The sequence below is a fragment of the Eufriesea mexicana genome, unplaced genomic scaffold (assembly GCF_001483705.2).
Source record: "Eufriesea mexicana isolate 0111107269 unplaced genomic scaffold, ASM148370v2 scaffold107, whole genome shotgun sequence".
In the NCBI taxonomy this organism is placed as follows: Eukaryota; Metazoa; Arthropoda; class Insecta; order Hymenoptera; family Apidae; genus Eufriesea; species Eufriesea mexicana.
The window spans coordinates 954,777-978,583 of NW_016908335.1; the positions used below are offsets into that span (position 1 = coordinate 954,777).

General features: G+C 50.8%; 1 protein-coding gene across 6 annotated transcripts in view; it reads left to right on the plus strand.

Annotated features, from left to right (window-relative positions):
* Nucleotides 1-23,807, plus strand: part of Mdr49 (Multi drug resistance 49) — a 62,251-nt gene that overhangs the window by 7,914 nt on the left and 30,530 nt on the right. For 2 of the 6 annotated variants that reach the window (XM_017910911.1, XM_017910906.1), the window contains exons 2-5: nt 1,298-1,396; nt 2,117-2,570; nt 2,652-2,877; nt 3,756-4,036. The gene's annotated coding sequence lies outside the window, so the exon portion shown is untranslated. Of the gene's footprint in view, nt 1-1,297; nt 1,397-2,116; nt 2,571-2,651; nt 2,878-3,755; nt 4,037-15,645; nt 15,782-17,417; nt 17,813-23,807 lie in introns of those variants that run through there. The other 4 variants (XM_017910905.1, XM_017910910.1, XM_017910912.1 and 1 more) reach the window with 2 other exon arrangements.

Below are 23,807 nucleotides of genomic sequence, written 5' to 3' on the forward strand. Positions count from 1 at the left end.
GATCGCTGGTAGACGCCGGTAGATCGCTGCTAGATCTCTGGTAGATCTCTGGTCGATCGTTGGTAGATGGCTAAAAGCTCGGCAGACTCTTGTTCATGTACGTAGACGCTGTGTAGAGGCTTTTAGAAAAGGGAAATCGTAGAGAGGGCGCTGTTTCGTTTTTCTCGTCGCAGCCCGCGGCTGCCAAGAATGCCACTTTCTCCGAGGTAACGTTGTAAGTGCAGCACATTTTCAAAAAATAGGAAAACATCGATCCACGCCGTGTCACGGTGAACTTTGTTCCACGAGTATGGGAATCGCGTTATCAAAGATTTAACTTCCTCCCTGTATTCAGTTGGATAATATCTCAACGTAGTCCGATGGATATTCCCGAGCAAATTCGGCGAAGGTAATCCTAAAAAGGAAATCCTCCGTGGCAGACTCTTTTGGAACCAGGTTCCCAATGTCTAGACGCACTTTCGTGTCTCATCTGCCCAAGGCGTCGTCGTCGTCGTCGTCGTCGTCGTCATCGTCGTCGGAATTCCTCGCTCGGAGGCAAAACTGAAATTTCCTCCGACTACGAGGCTGCACCAAAACTCCATTCCCCTTTTTCCACTGTCCGGGTCGCGAGTCGTCTGACGGGTAGAGAGAGGGAGTAGGAAAGTTTCGAACGCAGCCTCGAGGTGGCAAGCAACGGGATCCCGGATGATTGATAGGAACGGGCAGCGTTGCAACTCGTATCGCCGTTCTAGGGCAGAAATATCACCTGGCTGGGATAAAATTCGCGTTCACCCGCGATTCAAGCGTCCGCCTGCGATTCAGATGCAAATGCAAAAGGCACACCCGTTGCCGCTAACTTTTAAAGACTTTCTCGTACTGCCGTGTCGCTGGCGCGGTCATGGTGTGACACACAGCAGCCGAGGGATCGATGCAGCGGCTTTCGATCTTCCCCGTGTATCTCCATTCCAATTACGCGAATTTATCCGTGGAAAATTTTTCCCACTCGGCGCGCGAAATTTGACAGGGGAATTAAGCGTGCTTATGATCCAGGCTCCAGTGGATTACGAGGGATTAAGATAAAAGCATTCGTAACATCGCTACACTCGTATCATACGCGAACGATTCGTTCGTGAAAATAATCCAAATTGATCATTCCCATTTTTCTCCTTTTTTCCTCATTTTTTCCACATTTTCTATTTTCCATAATTCTGCCCGTTGACCGTCTTCATTGACTCCTTTCCGTTAACTCGAACGGAGTCGAGATCGAGTTTGTTCTCGGAAACGGATTATTGACATTGGCATTTTTCTGTTTATATAGACTATCGTGCTCGTTAATGGCTGCCAGGGTCGTCGGCTAGAGGCCGTTTAGCGAAGTTTCGAGCTGCCAGTGCGATAACACAGCCCGTAACCGATGAGTGTAAGTATGGATCGATCGCCTCGGCCCGATATTCATTCCCGATCCACGGAATCTCGTTATTCGAGTAACGTCCAGGTTTTTATCCTCGTTGATCGCGGTTCGTCGACCTGTACCGGGCTCATTGTTAGACGTCGCGTCGCATATTTCCGCGCGCGTGACGCCAGAAGCTTCGTACGATCCTTTCCCGATCTACCGATCTCGTCGCGTACGTTTTCCAATTTTTCCCCCCGTCCCGCCCTCCTTTCCCCTCGTTTTCTCCTTTTTCCCCTTTTTCTCGCACCTTTTTCCCTCGACGTGGCGTAACGAGGAAGGCACGCGCATGGTAGCACGATAAAACGCGAAACTCAGCCGTGTGTTGGCGCGAATGGAGTCGGCGTATCGAATTAAAAGCGACCGGTCGAATTAAGTCTAATAAAACTCGGCCGGTTCTGCGTCCGAAGCGCGCTCATTTAGCTCGGTTAAATGATCGGATTCAGCGATGCCACGCAAGCCCGCATAAGCAGCACGTAAATTAATTAGAACGATCTTGGAACGGTTACGTCACGCGACGACGCAGTATCGTGCGATACGGAATAATCGTGAAAAAGTGTAGGAAAACAGTTGGGGAAAAAATGGCGCAAGATAGCATCGGGTGATCCTTGGCGTAGATATCGCGTTTGACTAGCATGACCAATCGCATCGGAAAAAGCCATTTGTCACTGAAACGTTGTCTTCGAACAGGTTAGATCGGCAGGCGGCCACATGGTGAAGCAGAGGAGGTTCATCGGGAACACGAACAACAAGATGATCAACATACGAGAATATTTATAGGTGTTTTTAGGTGAGACCACGACGGAATACGTTACACGTGTCTATATCCCGTGTCCAGGATCGGTGAACGAGAAGCGTGCTCGCGGATCGATCTGCATGCCGCTGAAGGAGAGCACAACAGGGCCCCGTAGCAACGACGACGCAACCGGTCACGTTTCGATAGCCGACAAATTGTAAAACGTGTATGCTGGCCAGGTATCCGGAGTGAATGTAAAATAAACGATCACCGATAGATTTCAGAGGAGTACAGGAACGGCGTGTAGTCACGCGTCCGTCTAGCTATGGTCAGCCTCTGCGACGACGACGACGACCTGATTTCCTGTTTTTACGTAACCCCCGCGAGATGTTTGATTTTCACGCGCAGGTAAGTGGGCCGTCTTGGCTGTTCGTTCTGACCGCCTTCCCGGCATCGGCTAACGAATAATTCATGTCTATGTCGTTTCAGATCCGATTTATCGAGTGTTCGTACGAGGAGCGAATCTAAAAAGGCATTCGTGCGAGCGTGTTAGAGATAAAGTACGCGAAGGAAAATAGAGGAGGAACGAGGGAAACATGAGTTCCCTGTAACACGCTCTCGTAGAAAGAGATCGCGCGATTCGATACAGCTCTGCCTTGTGTGCGTGTACACGTTCACGTATCTACTGCCAGTGAGTTCGTGCTTCGTTAGACAGGTACATCCATCGGGATACTTTCTAATGCTACGCCTCCAGTCGTATATACGTGGAAAAGGGATTTTTCGTACGTTTCTCGCCTTCTCTCTCTTTCTCTCTCTCTCCCTCTCTCTCTGCCTCTCGTTTGTCGCCGGTCAATCGCGATTCGCGGTGAAAGTGGCCTCTCAACGAACGATTACGTACCTGTAACGTTCGTCCTCGCGCGATCCGCACGCCACGGTGGAAAATTTATGGCCTCTAGACGAGAGAATGGCGAGAAGCGTCGCGTTGTTCCTTTTTTAACCGATTCTATCGCTGGTTATAATTCTTTTCTCGGGAAAGTGACGGAAATGTAATCTAGAAAGCGATCTAGCTAAAGGTCAGAGCGGGACTGGCCGTCGATACGATCATTATTTTCGCGATATCCATTCAGGCCGGTCTAGGTTTGCACCTTTTGCTTCGAATTGGAATTTCAACGACGCGAGACTCGCGGAATTTTCGATCGATCGAGAATCCGACTGGGAAATGGATATTTGGAATAGCGAAGAGTAAAAGACGCGAAGAAATATACGCGAGGGATATACCCGTTCATATTTCATGCACGAGATACCATTGCGAATGGTGTTCCATCGCAATATGCTTTCGAAGCAAATGGTAAGAGACCTTCCGCTAAATATTGGTTAACGTCGAGCTTATCCAAAGGCACTTTATCATCGTTTAGCGACGATTCTATTCCAACTTACGAACGTCATTCCGAGCTCTCCTCGCTGGACTGCCTCTTTCGAAACGCGCCATTCGTGCCATTCGACCATTCCACGTCCGCGCGACATTATTTCGTATTATTCACCTACGATTTGTCTCGATCGCACGTCGCTAATGCACCGTCTTCTTCTTTCCAGGTTTTTCTTAGGTTTTCAGCGATTCTAGTAGTCTCAAAGAGATAGAGGACAAGCCAAAGTAAACCAGTGATATTTTTTATGCAGTATTTTCCTTCCATTATTGCGAGCGAAATAAAGCTAAGGGAAAAGAGAGTGGAAGTGTTGGACGAGTCGTAGCTGGAGAAATATAAAGAAAGGATAAAGAGAAATCGATCTATCGAACGAATTTTGAACAACCAGAGAGATTTTTATTATTTTCTCTACGACTCGAGCGCCGACATCGGCAGGTTTCCTTCAAAATGGTAAGTACCACGAAGCATCACTGTCAAAGTGCAACACTTGGCTCATTTATTCGTAAATTTCGCGTCGTTTCGAAAGCGCATTGTCTCGACTTCGCTTTAGAGACGAACGTTACTCTTCCTCGAGACAAAATCAGACAGTGTTCCCCTCGTGCTTTCGTGTCGCGACGCGTAAGCGCGTGGTAAGCCAAATGGGAAGGAAAAAAGGGAAAAATGGGAAAGAAAAGGAGGAAAAAGGGAGGTAATAATCGTGGTAGAGAGAGTCACGAGGCTTTCATTGAAGCGCTTAATTTATATCAGCGTGGTAGACGGTGTGCTGGCAGCTACACAATTGTTTGGCTGCACGGATGCCTACGCATCTCGACTCGGTCCATCGCGCTTAATTATAATTAATGAATTCTCCCGTACCGTGCATGGATTTATTTTCGTTCCGTTATAGTCGTTTTCGCGTAACCATTTGAAAAAAAAAAAAAAAAAAAAATAAGCCGGGAAACAGAGAAAATATTCGCGAAGCGTTCATCGTTCCTTTTCATCGCTTGATCGCAGTCGATCGATCCTCGGAACTCGACCGGTCAAACGTGGAGCAGAAAAATAGGAAAACAACGTTCCAAACGAATCCACCGGACGGCACGAGATTTGCTCGTTGAAACTTATGAACGCGTTTATAGCTCGTTCGTGACTCGTCGCTTCCGGTTGATTCATTGGTTAATTCGCGTGACCACGGAATTCCGCTGTAGATTCCGCTTATTACCGGAATAGAACGTCTTATCTATTTCTCTGCCAAGAACGTTACAGCTAATAGAATATCCTAGAGAAGGCGGATAATCGAGTTGAAGTTGTTGGCGCTAGCGACTGGTCGCAGGGGGCGCGCACACAGGAAGAACACTCACGTCTGGACCAAGTGGACGAAGGTTCTCGATTACGATGCTCGTTACGTATCGATAACCGGGGGCAAAGTTTTCGTCCTCTGCGATTCTCCTCCGAGGCTTAAACGATTTATACGAATCAGCGTGGTGCAGACACTGACGATCAATTTGTTACGTTATAGGATGAGGCATGATCGACGTAGCGCATTTATTACTCGGACAACAAAGTTCCTCCGTTACTACCGAGAATAACATTCGGGCTAAACTAGGTTAACATCCGACAGCCTCGAGCAAACGTGTATTTACTCCAGAATGAAATATCCAGTTAACGCAGCGTCTAGCGCCACGTGTTTAAAAAGCAACATCCACGGCGCCATCGTTGTTGGCGAGTTTCGTTGTATTCCAGCGAAACGGGCGCGAAAACATGGCGCAAGAAAAGCGGCGCACCGACGAGCAGCGAGAACCGTGCTTATTCCTTTATCCCCGTCAGCCCATTGGGAACGGCCGTTCCGCGGAGAAAAGAAGAAACCCGCGACAATAATACTGAGGAAATGAGGGTGACCCGGATCCGAAACGCAAATGAAGCCGCACCCGAACGGCCGCTGAACACGCGACCACGTGGAAAACTCGCGCGTGTCAGCGGTTTTCCATATCTCTGGTGGCGGCCTCTCGCATTTTCCGGCGTCGCTGCGAGCACGATTAACCTCGCTGCCCGAACTCTCCACCGACGAAGAATAATTAGCGGCCACACCGGTCCGCGGGACCCGTATTAATCGGTTCGGAAATAATAGATGCGGCAATGGCGATTAAGCAGGAGCGAAAAAGACGCGCGTACGCGAGCCACGATAATGTCGTTTAATTAGCGAGCACACGCTGGCCGCGTGACGAGGTTACACCGCGAGCGAGGTTGGAAACGCACGATGGCCAGTCGGGTGAAAACCTTCCAATTTGTCGTGGAATTTGTTTCGTTCTAGATATGCTTGTTTCAGTCGTCTGCGTTCTGTATTGTGCCCCGTCATGCTCCGCGCCGTACTCCATATGCAGCTTGTATGGTGACTGATTGGATTCGAAGTACGATCCGTCGTTTGTTGCGATTCACTCCCCGGTTGATGGATTCCCCTTTTTTCTCGTGTTTGCGATTTCAAAATAGTCGATACGATTTCAAAAGGTTTTTTCGATCTTTACAGCGCGACGCCTTTCAACTTTTCCTTTTATTTCCACTTTTATTTTCCATGTCCATCTCCAATGCAGCCGAAAACGCGGATGTCACGGATCGGGACACGCGAAATTGTTTTCGGTAACTGACACCTTCTAATAGCCGACTAAACGCTCGATAGATGCTGTTTCTCCGTCGCGTACGCGTTTCGTTCGATTTAAAAAGAGGAGAAAAAAGATGAAAAAGTGTTGAATAGCGAGCGATGATCTAGCCACGTTCCACGTTCGCGAGCCTCTATCAGTGATCTATAGCGTCGTTAGACATCTCCGTGGCGCGTGGGCACGATCTATATTCGTAACGCGGCGTTTCGAACATCGAACACGGCTAATCAATTTATAGAACAATGTCGTTAAATTCAGATTTGGGCTGCGATTCAATTTCCGACGTTCCGAGTAATACGCCGTACCTCGGGTTCTCGTTGCTGCCCTTGTATCAGTCCGAAAATATCGACGAACGGCTGGACACGGGATGAGCTGGTGGATCGTGATCAAACGCGGAACAAGGGACGGGAACCGACTATGCTCCGACCCGTTCGAGTCGAAAGTTTTTGTTTCGCTGCTGGCAGTGGGAGTTATGATTACTCGCGGGTACTTCGATAAAAGAGCCGAAATAATGGATGCGCGGTCGAGGAACGTTCCAGTGAACTCGAGATCGAGCGTCCGTTTCGCGATAACGACAATGATTTTCGTCGGGCGCGGGTTAAGCAAGCGATAAAATATCGTTGCCCATCAATTCGTCCGTTTTCATTGCCTCTATTTTTCACCGTTGTAATCCGTCAATAAATCCTGAAACAAGATAAACTGCCACCACGCTCCGTCGCAAAAATAGCAGCATCGTTACACGGTATCCGCGCTGAAAACGAGTAAGAAATGGCAGGGAAGGGAGAAAAAGGGAAAGATCTAGGAATCGGAAAATTATTTGCCTAGGACATGTCTGTTCCTCTTACTTGTCAATTCCTCGCGAAATTTTTCAGTTCACTCTGCGTAGTGTTAGGTTAACGGGTTCTCAGACGCATCTTAACCCTTTGACTGCCGTCACCTTGTTTCTCTCAAGACGCCAGGGGCGTACTTTTATTATTCAAAGCATATAATGGCAAAATACTAATAAATTGGCGATATAAGACATCTTTTTGGCAGTCACGCGTGATCACCGTGGCGCCGTGGCGGTTATATTCAAAATGCACTAACTGTCAATTTTCATTCAATTTTCATTTAAATTTTACAATTGTAAGCAGTTGAAGCGCCTGGTCAGCAATGACCACCGTGACCTCGCAGGAGAAACCATGACCGGTCGTATATGACCAACGTGGCAGTCAAAGTGTTAACATCTTCGTGGTTCGCCAAGGCGAACATGTTTTTCTCTCCCGCGAGTCGTATTTGTTCAATTTACTCGATTATCGTATCAGGTATTCGCGGTTGACACGGTTGTCGAGAAAATTGCAGAGGCACGATAATTTGGCGGATAAAATTCTTTCGGGGTCGACCGTGGCGTGTCTGTGATACAGCCGCGCGAATCTCGGTTCGGTCTATTTCTGATTTACTCGACACGGTTTACGAAATCCACGCTGAAAACGCTTCGCGGTTGTATTTCGGGCGTCGTCCGGTTTATTTAACGCGAAGAAAACGCAAACACCGTGCGCGAGTAGGCGCTGTAACAAACGAGCGTACAATCCCGTCCTCTTCGAGATGGCTCACTCGGTACGTCTCGCGATCAGTTAAGAATCCGTCTAACCTTACAGCTCGCAACGATTTACGAGAAACGAGCAAATTTACTCATTTGCTCCGATCATCGTGGAATTTCCGTTGTCCGGGCTGATCCGTTGTGTAACGTCGGAGATGGACGAGATCTCGCCTGAGAAGCAGCGTCGCTAAACGATGTCAATGGAACTCGACCCGCGAGGATCGTTGACGATCGACCGATCCGCGAGCGCTCTTCTCCGAGTGTCATGATTTCATTTGGCCGCGGAATGCGCCGCGATCGGTTCATAGAGTTCGTGTCAGGGTCCGTGCGTGGCTCGAGGATGCGTGGTCGGGTGTCCGCCGATCGAGCGCCATCGAGTTCGAGGTCTCGAGGTCGAGTTTCGTCGGTCGATCGTTTAAGAATGGCTTGGTGACCGACGCCGGTCTGCCCGCGCTTCTATTTCCGTCTGCGACGTGTCGTGCGTTGACTTCGTTTGAATAATTCGCGTTGATCGCGACCGGAACCGACGCGAATCGCTCCTACGACGTGCGTCCACTCGAACGTTGGGGTTGGCTCCGTTGCAGAAGTGGAAGTCGAGATTTCGCGAACGATCGACGGTATGACTGGCGTATTTTTGGCGCAGGCTGACCCGGTAGAGATGGACATCGAAGCTTCGCGAACGATTCGAGCTGGCCGCGCGCGAGGTAGATCGGTTTTAGGTTAGGCGAGTCGTCGAGGAACGATAGGGGCGTTACGAAGGTGTTGGCGTTAACCCCTTGGCCACTGTGTGCTCATATACGCGCTCAGAAATTTTGCCTTTGCGTCACGGAAGGCGCATATAAGCGCTCAACACAGTTTGCTTTTTCTGACAGGAAGGGCGCATCACTGCCCAAAATTTTGCCGTTCTCGGCGGACATTGTAAATGAATTCTTTATGGTACGACCGGTGCTTTTCAAAGTCGGCCGTAGTCAAAGGGTTAATTCTTCGTCACCTTTCCACCTGACGCGTTCTCAACTGGGTTATACGCGCGTTTACTTTCTTACTTTGCCCTTAGTCTCGCATTCGAACGAGTACTCGGCGAAAGTCACACAGGGGGTGAATGAGATCACTCGAAACAATCGGAACACTCGACTACGGGATCATTTTCCCAGCGTGCGTTACTCGAGCCTGAAAAGACGTCGGGAGTGGTGTACGATGATCGTCATTGATGATTCAAAGATCTTTTTTCCCTCACCGGTTTGCTCTGTGTCGTCCGCGCCGCGTTCTCCAGGGAGAATTAAACGAGCGTGTGGAACGCGAGGACGCGGGCCGCGAGGCTGCGTAAAAAATTGCTCCACCCTCTTGCTCGCCACGTTTCCAGTGTCGCACCTTTTCAACGTTCCCGACTCGTTCCCGAGGGTTCGTTCCCTGTTTTGTTTCTCCTCTGTCGCGAGCCCTTCGCGGCCTCGCGCTTGTGAATCGCGTTAATGCTCGTACCGCGATTTATGGACGCCGTTGCACCCCTCGAGCAGAGAGGGGCGAGAAGAGAGGGAGAGGACGAGAAACAAAAAAAAAAAGGGGTGAAAAGCGGAGGGAAAAAAGGAAGAAAAGCTCTGGAGGGTCGGAAAGGTATAGGAAGGGTTGGCTGCGTGGCGAAAATAAAATCGAATGCGAAATTGCGAGCGTGGGAGGATCCTGCTCCCAGCTAGATCCTCTTTTTCGCCTCCCCTCGCGAGTCAACGGTTATTATTCCAGAGTCGGCCGTGCAATTTCGTACTCGCTCCTGTTCCCTCCATAATCATTTTTACGCCGTCTGCGACAACATTGATAACGAGTGCTACCGTTGTTAGCTGTTGCCGCAATTATCGTAATACCGCCGGTATTATCCCGACGTCGCTTAAGAGTAATCGTCGCGATTCCTCATGCGTCCTGGGGCGTCGCGTAGCCGGCTCTGCCTTTCGTCCGCGCGCGGTTCTCGCGGCGCCTGTAATTGGAAAAAAAGAAATGGCGGCGAACGACGAGCGTGACGCGGATTGGATTACGCGTGCCGGTTGAAATTCGCGCGATGGAAAGATGGAACCAGGTGGAAAGCGTGATCGAGAAAGTAACGCGATGCGAGATGACCATTTCTGGCTCGGGTTTCGATTCCGCCTGTCGCCGCACAGCCACCGCGCGTAATCCGCTTTGCGGACGCGTGCGAACTTTTAATACCACGGCGGTGCTCGCTGGCAGGCCGCGTAAGTAGAAAGTCTGACCCGGAGATTCAAATCCCGAAACATTGGGACGAGCGTAACGAGCTTTGGCCGAGGGGGTGGAAAAAAGGAGAATGGCGGCAGGAAGGTGCAATAAACTGCGCAAGTTTAACTTTAACGCGCTTTGCATTTGCGGTACCCAGGCGGACGCGAAAGTTCCCGCTCTTTTCTTCCTTTTTCCAGTCGTTTAAACGGAGTTACGTTTATACAGGGCACAGTACGCCGCGTCACGCCGGGCGCCAAGTTTAAAACGATTGCTAAATATTAACGAGCAACTGCGCTTTTGCGTCCTCCATCACGGACGCGGTCACTCGGATCCGGAATTATTTCCGATCGAGATTTTTAATTTTCCTCTTCGCGGTACCGAAATTGAAAGGTAGTCGTCGGCGAATTACACGTTGCTTCGAGGGTTGCTTCACCTCGCGACGCGACTTTGCAATTTCGCACAAAGGTCGCGCATGCGCGTGTCGAAACGGAAGCTTCGTTAGACTTCCGTCATTTGATTCGTGCTCGGAGAAGAGTCCTCTTGTCTGTTTCCCGCTAAGCGGGTCTTTTCGCGATACGAGACTCGTGCTTCGGGACCGAAGGACACACGGAATTACGTTGATTATTCCTCTGCTCGGGTACGAAATAATCCCCCTCGTCGGCTCGCTAATACGAATCGAAAATTCGAGCATCCCTTTGTCGCGATGAACCTCTCTTTTCCGAATTCCACGACTTTCCACTTTTTCTCTTCTTTTTCTCTTCATTTTCTCTTCTTTCGGTGCGAACTCGAGTCGTTAGTCGTCCCCGTTGGAAATGTTGATAAAAGGTTGGAGAGCCTCGATGGGGAGGCAAATGAATGATCTCGATGGCGCCTAATTAACGTTGTTGTAAATAGCCAGTGTCTCGCGACAAATCGATTATGTTTACGGTTCGCTGGTGTCGAATAAATTACAGGCAGGGTCTGAATCTCTGAATTAATTACGAATTATCTGTCGCTCGGCCACGATACCGTCGTGGAAAAGCGATCGTCGTCAGTCGAGCGTGAAACGAGTTTTCCCGCGATTGGGAGGGAAAAATAGAAGATCCGCGAGAATCTTTGAGCGGCCCGTAATCTTATCGTTCGCATTTTCTCTTCGACCGGCGTAAACTGGGAGATATTAAAATCGTAATTTCCTCCAACGAGTATTACCATCGCGTCTTAGTTTCACTCCCGCTTCTCTCCCCTTTTTCTTTCGTTCCGCTTCCGTTCCTCTTCCGTTCCTCTTCGAGTCGCGGAAAATTTTCGCGAATTTCGCAAAGCTGTCGATCAGTTCCGCGATGTTAAACTACCCCGGAGAGCCGGGTTGTTCCGGACACCGTGAGAGAAGAATATTCTCAGGGGGTAGGAGACCGCGGAGAACATGGGGCATGCGATGGTCGGGGTTGAAGGGTAGATTAAGGAGCGAAAGGATGGAGAAGGATCTGCACGAGACGTTGCATCTTGATGTTATTAAACGACCACGGCTGCAAACGCTCTCCATCTACATCTTCGCGATTCTTTCCAGGCTTCGTAGGCTTTCTTCCTTCTCTCCGCGATCCGATCCCTCGGTTGTTCCTCGTTTAACCTTTCCCCACGTCTCGCGACCTCGTCTACTCTACCCCCTTCGCAACCGCGGAAACAGAACTCGCGCTTCTTCCCGTGCTTTTTCGCCTGTGCTTTCTCTCGCGCGACTTTTTCTCGAATCGCAAATTAGTACGATTTTCTTTTACCTTTCTCCGGATGCAGCTTCTGCTGAAGGATTTAAAATTTTTTGTTGTATTTCCACAGAAATTACTCGCTATTCCGGAAACGTTTCATCTCTGACGCTGTGGTCGACGATTTCCGATAACGCGTTTCGCAATACCGGTTCCGTCACGATGTATTTTTACGTATTTTTATCGAGCAATGGCATACTTTTCCTTCGAGTCGCTCTTGTCTTCCGCCTGCACGCTTTTCCTCTTTGAATTTCTCCACGATGTTTACCCTTCGATGTTCCCCGTGCTCCGGAGCGAGGAGGGCGGAAGAGAGAAAGGGGAGAAGAACGCGACGCCGAAGGTGAATAATTTCTTAACAAACTTCCGCTATTTACTAACCTCCTTGGAAGTTTTACTGCAATTTGCAGCCGTTAAAAAAGCACCCTCGAAAGCTCGGCAACATTCGTTATTCTCTTTGGGTCATTAGTTATCCAAAGGGTTGGAATATACATCGCGAAAAATATTTCGAACCTCTAGACAGCTCTCGAGGGACTGTAGAGCGACTCTAGGGAGATCTCTCGAGGTCTGCGTGGATCCGTGCACAGCCTTGCTATCAATTACTCCATCGAGACCTTGCCAGTCTCACCTTCGCTCTTCGCTATTTCTGCTCACGTGATCCACCCTCGTTAATCAACCACCAACACTTCCAGTCTACTTTTCAACGAGCATATACCGAGTTATTTAAAACCCTCGGCTACCCTCTATTATTATACCATCTCTCCCAACTCACTCGCCACTATTACGCTATTTATAGCCAGCCTGTCAATCGTATCGATACCAATTCAATCTCGTCGAAGACTCACCCGTGACTCATCGTTCGTCAAGTCGTCGCTCCCTGGCTTCTCTCTTCTCCTCCCGAGATGCAACTCGCGCGATCCGAAAGCGACACGTCACGGATGAAAAATTTCCGTACGCACTGTTACGCGAACGCGCGAATCGTTATCGCGGGACGCGAATTTCGGTCGGATTTGCCAGCAATTTTCGGCCGACTCGAAGTCCATCGCTTGGCCACGATCTCCTCGAATGGATTCCAATTAAAACGACTGGCCGGGGGTATGTACGGCTTCGGCGTCGGCGACCGTTCAAAAGGGGTTCAGAGGTCGTCGGAGTGCTTTCATAACTGTTAATAGGAAACAATTGCCGTCTCGATTAAATTCCACTGAACTATTACGAGCGTCGTCGTCATCCCGTGCCGCAAGGGGCGAGGAACCGGGCTCTCGGGCTTTGGGTCTTGCAGTTTCGAGGTGACTGGCCTTTCTCGACGCTCGTGTTTCCCTCTCCTCGCCGGGATTCCACCCGGGACTGCTTCCTAGTTTTCCATTCTCCTCTCCGCTCGTTCTCTGTATTACCGCGATAGTCAACTGGCCTCTCTGCGAGCGATTTCGTAGTCCCGGAGCGTGATTTGTCGCGACAACGGCAGATTCCGCGATTCGCGCGAGTAACGCCGACTCGAACGGGGTCACGGTTCTGAATGCCGTGGAATATCGAGCGACCTCGATGCGAATCGAAGATGGCAGCAGCAGGCCTGGCAGGGGATGCAAATGCGAGGGGAATTCGAGTATGGCCGGTTGAAAGGTCGACGAATTTATCGGGATAAATACGCGTGGACCACTGTTTCGCTGGCTGACCAGCGATCGACGCTAGACTTTTCCAGTTCCCCAACTTCAGCTGTTTCCGTCGTTATTGCAGCCGTAATGTCCCGATACTAAGTGGAAGATCGATCGTGTTTCTTCCAGCCTGTCTCGGACGTTTCAGTCGATAACCGTAGTAGCCTAGCGTATACAACGTTATCGATGGGCTCGAACGTTTCCTCTCCAGCACCGTATATAGACAAGCACCGCGACGATTTGAACTTTAAATCAGGGTCGATTCGGCGAACGACCAAGTCTCGACGACGACGCGGATGGAACCACTGCGCACGACCGCGGTATCGTTATTTGCTCGTGGTTTCAGCTCGATCATCGAGATAAAGAGCTCTACCTCTGTCCAAGTCGATAGATTGCGCGATCTATATTCACCGATCTTGTTTACCCTTCGATGGCCAATCGCCGTTCATGCTCCACGACGGCAACCTCCCGTCAACGCTGTGTCCGTTGATCTTTTCCACCTGCTGCCCGGATCACCGCTTTCATCGAGAAACCCGCGTTAACCTCGCGTCACGGTGACTACTCGCGAGCCTGTTTAAACTCTCGTGATGATCTGATAAGCATCGCGAGTTTATTCAGCGAGATGATATCGCGAAGAGCCTTGATTCGAGCAACCGCGACAGCTGGAAATATTTCATGGTTGTCTGGAAGAAGCACCTCGCACCGGGAGGTTTACCGTAGGATTATCAATGACGATTGCCAAAACCCAGGCGTAATCAGCGCGTCCCGCATGAGAACGATACGCTGGTATCAGTGAATCATCGAAAATGTCAAGTCCGGAGTCTCTAGATACGCCGAGCATCGTTTACAGACCTTGCGTTTGTGGACAGTAGCGGTGTTTGGAACGTGGTTGGAAAATTTCTGGCAGCTGAAATAGGTCAGTGTGTCTACCGCGACGCCGAGGTCGATCCCGTTGCAGCCGGTGTATCTGCATTCTGCAGTGGCTAAAATCGCATATAGGCGTCGAATAATCGATGGCGTCGTATGCTCGCACGCCAGGCGTCACTTCCTCCAAACTCGTAACCGATAACACGCGTCTTTATCGCTGGAACGCGTACTCTAATCGGGCGTACGCCGGTTGAACTCGGTTCGATCGCGAGTATCGCGACGCGGAGATCGGGATTCAAAAGGTCAGACGCGAATACGAGGCAGTAGTTTTCGGTAGATCGCGAAATCGTGGGCAGTAGCGAATCGGTGAAGAGGAGGAAGCTATAAATAATCGTAGACGATGAGGAGATAGGCGGGTGTATTTTCACGAAGCTTCGATTTCGATGGGTATCTGCAATGTTATCGACCTGTCCCGCGTCGCAGTTAAGATTAAGAGACTGGAAAGTCGGGAACTCGTTAAAATCGGCGATTTTCATGGGGATGCTTGGGGCTGTCGGTGGGGAAACCGGAGCGTGATAAATCGGTCGAATTATATCCATTCATCGGGTAGAACGAACAGTCTGTTTGTAGCCGTTGTGCTCCAGCAACCCACATTTATCTCGTGCCAAGCCTGCGCTTTCGTATTTGAGCTTTGCACGGGCCACGTATCCGAGCAGGGATGTCAGTCTTCGCGCAGAATTTTTGCTACTTTCGTTTTGTCCGTGCCGCGATCGATCTTGCCTGTCTCTGTTTTCTTCTCTCGCTCGTTATCCGGCTTTTATTTTTTCGTTTCCCGCGGAACGACATCGGGATCGGGATCGTGAATGTGGACGTGGACGCCGACGTCGCGAGATTAGGGCCGATGGATCGCGATCGAATTCATATCGTACGTAACGCGCGTACGAACACAGGCGCGTACGCGCGACACACAGGCAGAGCGATGAATCGAGATCGAGCGGGCGAAAGGGGACGAGAGGGTGGTCTAAATAAAGCTTTGGCAGAGCGGACGGATCGAAGGTGAAGAAAACGGCCGGGATGGAAAATACCGCAACGCTGCGACTTCCGTTCGGTTAGACGAGAGCGTCAGAAGAGGGCCTCGAAGTATACGTCATCGGGCGGCCGAAAAGACTGGCGGCGCGAGACGTCACCGTTCGATCTCAGGAGCGTCGCGACGCCTCGTTGTGCCAGGCATACGCGAATCTCGTTGTCGAAATTTCGACGATATCCGGTTCGCACCGGTTGCCGCTGGCTCGCTTCCGATCACCGCCACGTCCACGAGCACACACGCGGTGCAAGTCCGGCCGTGGTCGTCCCTTTTCGACTTGTCGCGTCTGCCTCGATCCAAGAGGGATGAAAAAGAGGGGACGCGGCGTCGTTGCGTAAGCGTCTGGACGCCGAGGCACCGTTGCGTCAGTCGTTCGAAAGCTACTAAGCATCGCGGTCCACGAAAAGCCCGAGAGAATAGCGGTCGCTCCGCAGCAGCAGTGAGTTTCTCAAGAAAATAATCGCCGTCGAGATAATCCGTGAAAAGCAAACCGGAGTTTCTCCGATCTGTCTCTCTCTCTCTCCCTGTCTCTCGGCCGCGCTGGGCTTCCTCGAGGTCTCTCGTCTCTCGTCCACGTCTATCGCCGTCAATTCCGACACCCGCGAATTTCCCTCTTCCGTCGACCTTGATGCCGCAAAATTCAAGGTCAATGGCAGCACGTCGCTCCGCAACGGCAACGCGCGGCCGAGCGCGCAGCCGCGTCGCGAGATCGAATTTTATGGTGGCGCCTAGACGACGCGGACGGCGCGCAATTATGGGACGAGTCTCGTCGGATGGATCATCCTGCGATCCATCGATCCCATCTCTCCTCGCGATCGTGCTCCTCCTCGCCGGGTTACGTAAGGATCCACGCTGCGTATCAGCTGCCAATTCCCTCGCGATAGGGGTTGTTTCCGACGTGACCTTCAGCCGCCAACGACCTCTGCTCTCGTCTTATCTCTCTTAAAATACGCGTCCTTTCTTCTCGAATGTTCCGCATCTCGAAGGAGATGGAAAATCATCTGGTTATTCGGTAAACATCCGCAACGTGGCAGCTTCATCCGCGCGGCTCGACCGCAGCTTCGAGTTGGTCGTGGTTGGTCTCCTTTAAGGTGGCGCGTCACTTTCCGCGCTTGAACTTTTTCGCGACCCGGTTCTCTCGTTAGACGTTCATACTCCTGTATTTGCAACGACGCGCCGTGACGAGTGTCGTTATCCGTAGTTTCCTCGCTTCTCTCACGAATCCGAAAACGCGTTCACATTATATACCGAAGAGCGCAACCTGATTTAAATATCGAAGCTTCCAGGCCTTCCGCGAACCTCCAAGGGGAAACTGGTATTCCCTTGTCCACTCGCGTGTCTCCTACGACTACTGTGTTTTTCCTCGTGACGACCAGCGGCAACCGTGACACGCATTCGAACCACCGTTAATGAAGCTCCAGCCCAGAACGAGGAAACCGCGATCGAATAATTCGAAAGAGACTCGCCTGTTTCCAGCAATCGCGACAATTTTCTCGATACTCGTCTCACGTTTTTTCCCGCACGTGCATAATGTTTGATATTCCGATCGATTCGAGGAACAACCTCGTTACCCAATCCGTCTGTCACTTTTCGTTTCAACGTTTCGACATTTGCTTCGGCGCTGATAGCGAACCTCGTATACGCTTCAGCTTATACACGCGTTAACGATAAATCATGCACTGCTATCGATTCACGGTTGTATACGTTACTTAGATCGTTCGTTTGTACGACGAATCAGGGCTTGCGAGTCGGTCGTTGTCCGCCGAAATTACCAGCGTGCTCTAGCATTCGAGATTGACACGATCCTGCGTCAGTGACGCTCGTCTACCGATTTTTCCGCGAAATCTCGAACGAAAATGAGAATCTGCGACGAAGAGAAAGAGCGGCGGGATCGGTGATCCGTTTGATGGAAGTCGCGTGATCGGGAATCGGTAATTAGACGGTAATTTAATCGCGGCGCGGTGATCGGGTGCTACGACCGAGAACGAGGAAACCCAGCCGCATGTAAACTCCGGGAGCCGGCGTTATCTCGCCGGTGTCACCTCGAGCGTATAAAAGACAGACTCTTTCGACAGGTGGCTTCAGTGATTCGTACTCGTGCGAGGCCGACCGGTCCCCGGAGTCTTAATTCTCGTTCCACGTCGCGTGTGAACCCCCGCGAAGACACGGTTGTTTGGTGCTGTGCGTGTCCAGGCCTACCCTCCAGTCTCTTTCTCGCTCGCCCTCTTCGGCTTCTCCACGTCTGCACCCGCTCTAACCGTCGCTTGGATAAATCCTCCGATCGATCGTTGTCGGATCGCGTCACGGTTCGTGCACGTCCGTGGGATACGCGTGCATTGGCAGCCCGCATAGTGAAGCCTAGTGAAGTTGCGAGGGACACTTATGAAGGGGTCCGTCAACGCACCGAGGCCCATCGTTGATCAGAACAGATATATTTGGGATAACGATTGGAAGCAGTAGCTTGGACAAGGTACGTGATAACAGAGCGACCGGGGGGCCCTCGTGCGTTTAATTATCGCACGTCGAAACTTTCCGGAGATCCCGATTGCGCGTGTCGATCTCGATGATCGATCGCTTTTTCCACCGCGATCCTCGTGATTCGTATTTTATATTTTCGCAACGGACTTGATACCACCCCGCAGACACGGTGTTTAGACCCCGTGTAGAGGGTCTATGAGACGTGCCTCGACCTCGATATCGGTAACGGTGGAGAATTTCTATCCTCCGGAAAATCTGGCGCAGTGGCGCAGACAGAGAGTATGAAACGCTCGAGCAGCCGGAATGCTTGAGCTTTGATTTCATCCCGTGGTGATCCATCCTCCGGTAAAATCGCTCGGCTTTGCCGCGCTTCGGCTCGATCTCTCATCGCTGTCGCGCGGCTGCCTCGCGAGCGGAATAAAATTTCATCCCGGTCCAGGAAGCCGAACGAACACGCGAGAGGTAAACGACCATGGACAGGGAATACGTCGGAGCCGGTGAAACCTCGCGACGACGCGACTTAATCCTATTTAAAATTGAATCGGTGACAAGCGGCGTCGCGCGGGTCGGCGACGGCCCTTTCGGCCCGCGACTTGTTGCCACGAAAATGGCGCGCGTGGACTGTTTGCGCGAGCCGGAGGACACGTGTGGTCCTGTATCGCGGTTCGCTTATCGCGATCGAGCGACGCGCTTCGATTCGCCGGTTTTTCCACGCGTATGCGTCGCCAACGATGTTTATTCGCCACCTGTATTTTGATTTCGCGGATGAGCAAACTTCCCCGTTCCGAGACACTTTTATCGTTCGTCGTGTCGATATCTCGTCAACTACAGATTTCTCTATCGATAATCGCGTGGTTGGAAATTCCGTCTTAATTTTCCCTCTTTCTTCTCTTCCCACGCGCGAGATAAGTCGCGACTCCGCGATAAAAATTCCGACCCACGCGAATTTCTCGCCATGGCTAGCTACAATTACACCTACTCGCAGCCGGTAGAATGGCTCGAGCGGGGTTTCGAAAATAATCTTGGTCCGTGTATAACGTTTATTAAAGCGCGGTTGCTAACTGGCGCAAGGTTGTTCTACCGCGGTAGTCGTGTTCGTTGACCTACAGGAACGAGAAATCGCGCGATTTACCAATTTTCGCGGGAATTCGCGTGCTCGTTCGCAGTTCCGCTCTCGTATTAATCGTGCGTATTACACCTCTGTATGCCCGATGTTAATACCAACGGGGAATGAAGTCTCACCGGATGTGCCGTTGCGCGGTGGCGTTATTATCAGACTCGAAATAAACTTGGTTGATCCGTTATTGGCTCTATGGAGGTAAATTGGTAGGGCGCCAAATTTTACCCAACGTTCTCTCTCTGTGTCTCTTTGTCGGTGTACCGGGTGGAAATGGTGGACGCCATCTCTCGTCGCGAGCTTCTCGCCGGTAACCGCGTTTAAGGTGGGATAAAGTTTAGTCTCCTTCGATGGAAAAATCTATTTTTCCCGGTACATCGTATTTCCGAAGCCCTGCGTCGGTCAACGAGACGTTTACCGCCTTTCTCCACGCGACGAGTGGTCCCGAGTCCATTTTCACCGACGACGTCACCCTTCGTCTTTTCACCGATGTTCATCCCGTTAGGAAGCAACCGACCAAAAGGACATCGCGATTCCAGCGTGTCGCGATTCACGCATTATCGAAGCAAAACAAAATTTCGACACGGCGTGTGCGTTTATCTGTAGAGTGGATTAGCCTTCGCCTCCGATCACGCGCTTCGCAGTACTTTCGCGCTTTTCATCGCATGACGCATCGCGCTTTGGGGATTTCGCGAAATTCCTATAGGGCAGATACACGCTACGATGTTCATCGACGCGTGTGCAAACCTATTGAAATCGTTGCGTAATCTCGCAGCTAGGTTCTTCGCTGACCCTTATCTCCAACTAAAATAGACACACAGCGGATTATGAGATCGTAGATTGTATACAATCGGCGCCGTTTCGTTGCTTCTGCCGCGGTTTTATCTTCCATCTCGCGTCGAATCATCGCGTCCATCAGCTTTCGATAAATAGTCACACGCTCTGCTCGATGGTCCCATGGCATCATCCGAGTAACCAGCGTTTCCATCGATTTTCCCACCATTTTTGAACGCGTCGAAGTTTCGCACAGCCGGTGGTTCAATAATTCGCCGTTTTATCGCCTTTCCACGAACCACCGTTATCTCTCGAGTGATCGTAGAAATCTGTCGGTGAGCATATACAAACACTTTGGTGTTTGTCAATAACAGGAACAAATTCGCAAGAGCGTAGTGCGACGATAACGAGTCGACCAAGGGACGTGGGTCTCCTCGAGTCCTCTCAGTCGATGACAAGGTCGAGAGATAATCTTCCCCTGATTTCTTTCCCGTCGTTGATAGATCTGGATCCCGGCGATCGATTGCTCGTGCAATCGGTGCTGAAGTTAGCCACGATGCAGGAGACGAAAGAACGTCGGAGGAAATCGTGGTCGCGACGACAATGGACGCTCGTGCGACGATAACCGAAGCGTGTATTCTGTATCGGACCTGGCAGATAAACCGATCGTCTGCGCAGGGTATCGATGCCGGGTTTGTGAGTAAACGAAGGTGATTTGCGGATGCGCCACCCGATTGCACGATCATCCGCAACGTCTCGCGTTCTCATTCCAGACGCTCGTTTCGAGTTGGGCGTGGATCATGCGGAAATCAAGGCCTCTGATTCCTTATCTGACCGACACGATTCGATAGAGTGGTACGACGGGTGGAGGACCCCGCGCGAGCGATGTTCATCGGATCTTGGATCTTCTAAAACGATACGTCATCGTCTTGTTACAGATTTTCGATACTTTCGAAATGGACGTTTGTTCATTCGGAAGGGAGGGAAAATCAGTGATTAGTTTAGGAGGATTGACTGACCCCTGGCGATAGGGAGCTCGTATTTTATATTTGAGCGCCCGATTGTTCTGTCTTCGCAGGGGGGCCACTCGTCGCGGTGCACTCTCGATGGTACTATTCTTTCTAGGTCCCCGATCGCGACACGTACCCCTGGTGCAATTTAGGACTGGCCATTGAACGTTCTAGATCTTTCGAGATCGCCTGAACCAAAATTGAGAAAAGAGAAATACACGGCGTTACTCGAGTACAGGGGTGTCTTCGCAGGGGGTCGGCTTGGTGCACCGCAGCTTTGCGAGCGAATGGCGAACGAAAAGGGGATGAAAATTCGATTGGGGCCGATCAAAGGAAAGAGCGTTCCTCGAGGAAGGCTCTAGAGCTGGTAACTTGGCGGCGCCGAAATTCACGGGTCCGATCACGAGGCCGGGGGTCGCTGGGGGTTGCCGGGGGGTTGGAGCGGAGATTTTCGCGGCGACGTTCCGTGTTGATTCGCGTAACAGCGTTAAACTCGGAACTCTCTTAACTGGATTGGACGGTCGACGAGCCGCGGATAGTTAGCGGCAGCTGTTGCGCAAAGGATTGCCAACCCTCGTCTGCTGACAAGATCCCTTCCCTTCCCGGCTGCTTTAATCTCCTTTGTTACGCGAATTCCTCTCCTCCCCGCGTACGCTCTAATGACTCGAAATTCCCGTGAAACGCGCCCACCCCTTTCCCAATTATCGTCACCCGTGATCCGCGCAGTTTTCATCCCCTTTCCCTCTTTTCTCCCATTTTTTATATTTTTCTTTCTATTTTTTCCCCCTATTTGTGTTCTTTTCATGTCCGTTTTTCTTTCTCTGTCTCCCCCTCTCTCTCTTTCTCTCTTTCTCTCTCGTTCTCCCTGTTTCCCCCGGTCGCGGCGTCTCCAGCGCCATTTACTATCGCGCGAAACCAGCGAAAATTGGACACGATCGACGAAACAGCAGGCGCTTTAAAAACGGCGAACCGCGATTGGAAATCGCGCGGGATTATTCGCCGCGAGCTGCGAGGCTCGCGCTCGTTGAAATTCACGGCAAGGTTTTCCGCACTCGCGCGTTTTTCGCGCTGCTTTTTTCACCTTCCTCGTTCTCCTTTTTCCCAATTTTCTTTCCTCTCTTTTTCTCTTTTTTTTCTTTTTTCTTTTTTTTTTAAATCGTATTTCTCGTCGCTCCCGTGGTCACGCGATCGAGTTTCGGCAAGGTTGCGATACAGGTTAAAAAGGGTAAATCGTTTGTTTGCATAGCTGTTCATTCAGTGATTCGTTTCTGTTGGATATCTGGCTCGGCTTATCTCGCGCGACGATCGTCGTAAATTCTCAGATGATATCTTCCAAAATCAATCGTGTTCCTCTACGAAGTAGAGTAAGGACGCAGAGGAACCACTTTTAGCCCAGTTTTATTTCACGTTTCTCCATTGATCTCGTCTTTCCTTGTAGAATACTCTGTCGCAGATCAGATAGGAGACGAAAAACGTGTCACAGACGGGTTTCGGTTTCGAGATACCGACTTTCTTGGAATTTATTTTTACAAGGGGATTAAGCAGCTCCGAGTCAGACACGGAGAAACATGTCGGGCCAGAATCTTTCCATTCGAATAGGATTAGTTTAGCCGTGCCAAAACTAATTTTCTTATTTCTCTTTCGTCCCACTCGAATTTACCATCCAGCGTTTCTTTTTCCCCACGTTTTCTCTAATTCTTCGTCTTTCCCGATTTTCGTTAGACCGCGATAAATATCCAGGCTCCAAATACTTCGCCAGGTAATTGAATCATGTACCTAATTACGTCGCGACGAGTCGGCGGCTTATCGACCTCGCGATATCTCGAGATCTACCGCGTCACTCGCGATCATCGATCTCTCCCGGAATTCCCAGTCGCTTGAATCGCTGCGCGCCACTCGTTTCCCAGCCCTCTGTCAGGATTTCCCTCTTCTCGAACAGACTTTTCCCTCTGTTACTCCACTCGTATCTCGCGGAAACGTACGAAATCGCGCAGCGGCGAGACGATCGTAAACACGCGGTGTGTTTGCGTTCCCCCGGGGTGAAACGTCGAGGAACGCATCGTTGCGACCCTCGTGCACCCTTTGTCCCGTGGCAGAGGGTAAAAGGGGACGGCACAAAGCGAGTTCGTCGGGTCAAAGCGAATTACCGTTTCACCGTTTCGTCTCTGCGAATTTTCGCGGTTCCCGCGAGCTGTTGGTCGAAATCTCGGCTAAGGGGGGTCGAAGAAGCGGCGGCCATCGTATCTCGATCGATCGGAGGCTGTCATTAATCATCGAGATATCGTGACCACGGAACGAACCAAATCTGGCGCCGGATTAGCTCCTCGATAACGCATCCATCGCGAGATATCACTCTTTTCGCCCAATCTTTCGCGCTAGTATCGATTAATCCGCCTCTGCCGTTTTTCCGATGGCTTCGCGACTATCTAGATTATCTAGATTATCTAGATTAAGCTCTAGACGCACTTGGTTCGATCTCCAGATGCTCCTCTTGGCAACGGAGGCCCGGTCCGCGAGTGCCATTCTTGGCACCGCGAACGTTCCTTTTTAGCGCTTAAAAGAGACACTTTGCTCGATGACCTAGTGGAAAAATCTCCGACTTCCACTAGGTTGCTGTCTAGTGGCTCCGCGTTTCGCCATTATCGCGCGATATTTCGGATTTAGCCGGCCGATGCTGCGTGGGGAAAAGGATGGAAAACCGCGGGCGGAGAGGAGCGGGACAAGGTTTCCTGCCAACGTCGAAGAAGCTTCTTCCGCGAGATCGAGTTGGCAGAAAAGTGGGCGGCGTTGGCCAGACTCGCCCAAGGTTGCAGACGATCTCGTCTGTCAGGGTCCTGCGCGTATTTAGCATTTTGCTAGTCGCACGTGGACGTCGGGTCGCGTGTACGTAAAAATACAGCCAGACGATTTGTCCGCGAATAATACGCGGTTTCGTCGCTCCTCTCTTTCCTAGCTTCCATCTTCTTCTCTCTTCTTTTTTCTCTTCCACGGCTGTACTCGAGGAAACTGTGCCGTTCCGCGCGTTTAAGCGACCGGCTTACTCTCGAAATAGATCATTAAATTTACCGTTCAGGCACGCGTTTGTT